At 36.0% G+C, this 3,100-nt stretch overlaps 1 pseudogene; it reads left to right on the forward strand.

Moving 5' to 3' along the window:
• LOC101565209 overlaps positions 1–1,649 on the forward strand; it is a 36,123-nt pseudogene extending 34,474 nt beyond the window's left edge.
• Positions 1,650–3,100: the final 1,451 nt, after the last annotated feature.

Below are 3,100 nucleotides of genomic sequence, written 5' to 3' on the forward strand. Positions count from 1 at the left end.
TTAGTACTTCTTTGCTATCATGAAAACTTTTTCTTAGTTCAATTGTTTTGAAACATTTAATTTTCTGAATATTGCTTAATCTTAATTTTAGTTCTAAGATTTATACTGTATCTTTGACTTGCAATTTATTTAAAGACATTGTATATCTTCTCCTAGTATTAGAAACTTTAAAAAGTATATTTCCATATTCTGTTGACTAAAAAAAAAGAGGTTTGTACCTATGTTATTTGCTTATTATTTCTTGCCTAAATCTTGTAATATGAGAAACTGCTTTGGCAATAACAATATACAATGTACTAACCATTGTTACTCTCCTAAAATCTTGTTTTGAGATTTTGTACCACTGTTTTTATTTTTTTCTTTCTTTAAAATAAAAATAACTGATGTCAATAAATAAATAAATATTTTAAAAATGCAAAAAGAAAAAAAGAAAAGAAAAGAAGAGACAGCCCGTCTAGGTGGCATGGCAGTGGAGGAAGGTGGACTCGTGTGATTGGTGTGTCCGTTTAATAGACAGCAGTGGCCCTGAGCACATATTGAATATTGGTGCTGATACTGAAAAAATTAGAGAAAGTCTGAAGAAAATCACCCCTACCTTGGTAGAGGGCCTGCAGTTGCCACCACCCACTGCAACCAGCCAGCTCCCACTCAGATCTGATGCTGTGGAATGCTTAAATTACCAACCTATAAAGGAAGTGACTTTGACTATGAATTGAAACCGTTAATTCAACAAAGTCTGGCAGGAGGAATTATTGGAGTCAAAGATGCTAAAAATCAAAGAACTCTGAGAGAACACTCAGAAAACAATCAAGCCTTCACAGAGTTGTTCTTATTGGAGGAAAGCCTGACAGGGTTGTAGACTGCATAAAGATCATCCTTGATCTTATGTCTGTATCTCCCATCCAAGGATGTGTACAGTTTTATGATCCAAATTTTTATGATGAAATTTATGATTATGTTGGTTTTACCACGATGTTTGATGACTGCCATGGACGGCCTGTAGGATTTCCTATGTGGAAGAGGTAGCTTTGACAGAATGACTCCTGGTCAAGGTGGGCATCCAATGCCTCCTTCTACAAGAGATTATGATGACATGAGCCATTCTCAGGGACCGCCACCCCCTCCTCCTGGTCTAGCTGACCGGGGTGGCAGCAGAGCCTGGAATCTTCTTCTTCCACCACTACCACCACCACCTAGAGGAGGAGATCTAATGGCTTATGATAGAAGAGGAAGCCCTGGAGACTGCTATGATGGCATGGTTGGTTTCAGTGCTGATGAAACTTGGGACTCTGCAATAGATACATGGAGCCCCATCAGAATGGCAGATGGTATATGAACCACATGGTGACTCTGGATATGATTGTTCCAATGCAGGGAGTCATGGCTAATATGTTAATCTTGGTGGGTCTATTATTACTACACAAGTAACTGTTCCCAAAGATTTGACTGAATCTGTTATTGACAAAGGTGGTCAGTGGATTAAACAAATCTATCATGAATTGGGAGATTTTATCAAAATTGATGAGCCCTTAGAAGGATCTGAAGATTGGATCATTACCATTACAGGAACACAGGACCAAATACAGAATGCACATTATTTGCTACAGAACCGTGTGAAGCAGTATTTTGGAAAGTTTTTCAAAGACTAGTGAAGACCTGAAAGAGTCTTGCATCTTTTTTTTAAATCTGCTTCTGTTTAAAAAGCTAACGTTCCTCTGCTTCATAAGTGTTCTGCATTTGAGGTGTAGTGCAATCTTTGCTGTTCACCAGATGTAATGTTTTAGTTCCTTACAAACAGGTTGAGGGGAAGGGTGTGCAAAAACTAACATTGAAATTTTAAAACAGCAGCAGAGTGAGTGGATTTTAATTTTTGTTCATTATTGGTGGTTTAAAAAAATTTCCCCCCATGTAATTATTGTGAACACCTTGCTTTTTGTGGTCACTGTAAATGTTTGGGGGGTGGGACAGGGAAGGAAAGTAACAATAGTCCACATGTCCCATTGCTCTTTTGTAAAAAATGTTTTATGATTTTTAAAATAAATTTAATCTATTATTTTTGTGGTCATTTTTTTAATAAAGACAGTCAATTTTCAAGTGGTGGCTGAATTTCCCAGTGCACCCCTAAACTAAACACTAAGTTTGATTTTCAGCTCCTCTGTTGAAAATAAGTGTGTATATCTCTTAGATATAGGCAAAATATATTGGCAAATTCAGTTCTGGTAATTTCTTGATGGTTTCAGTCATTGCTTGGGAAGAAGTTCCATAGCACATATCATGCTTATGATAAGCTGGCGGATTACTGTTTTTGCAAATGCTAGCCCCCACTTTTCAGCAGTTTTCTGTTAATTGTAAAGAATCAAGGTGGGCAGCAGCACTTCAAGTTAGAAAAATAATATAAGTATATTCTAAGCCTAATTGGCAGTGAGTCTTATTAAATAATACTTGATTATGGAAGTAAGTGATGGATGCTGAATAAATTCTGATTATTTTTATTACATTTCTCACCTATAGACTGATTAAACAGTCAACCTTCTAGTGTCTATTAGTTAAACCTTGTATAAATATGTATCTATTGTATGCAAATTGCAAGAAAAAGATATACCATTTCTCTGTTGTATGTTGGATTAAGTAGGAAATGTTTGTGAACTATTCAAAAAAAGTTGAGAAAAGTTCCTGTGGATCTTTTATGTAGCATCCTGGCATTTGTATTGATAGTTTAAAAGTTTCACTGCACAACAAAATGCCCATGATGCTCAAAAAAAAAAAAGAGAGACAAATTGTATCAGTGTCCTATGTCTAGATTCCCCTACTGTCATACTGTTCTAGCAAGATTTATTTATTAAGTAGTTATACTTTTAGTGTTCATCCATAGTACTAAGCAAGAAACAAAGGGGGATATGAAGAGTCTCCATGAGCTCAATCCCCAGTACTGCAAAAATAAAATAAAGAGTCTCCATGTGGAAACTTACAAGTTGTTTTATGTGCAGAATTAAGGCACAAAAATTTGCATGTTAAAATCAGGTAATAAGCACTGGGTGACATGGAGAAAGGGAGTATTTGGGCTGTTGGATAAAGAGAAGAAAGTAACAATTCCATGAGC

Source organism: Octodon degus, unplaced genomic scaffold (assembly GCF_000260255.1).
Source record: "Octodon degus isolate 3935 unplaced genomic scaffold, OctDeg1.0 scaffold00040, whole genome shotgun sequence".
NCBI classification, from domain to species: domain Eukaryota; kingdom Metazoa; phylum Chordata; class Mammalia; order Rodentia; family Octodontidae; genus Octodon; species Octodon degus.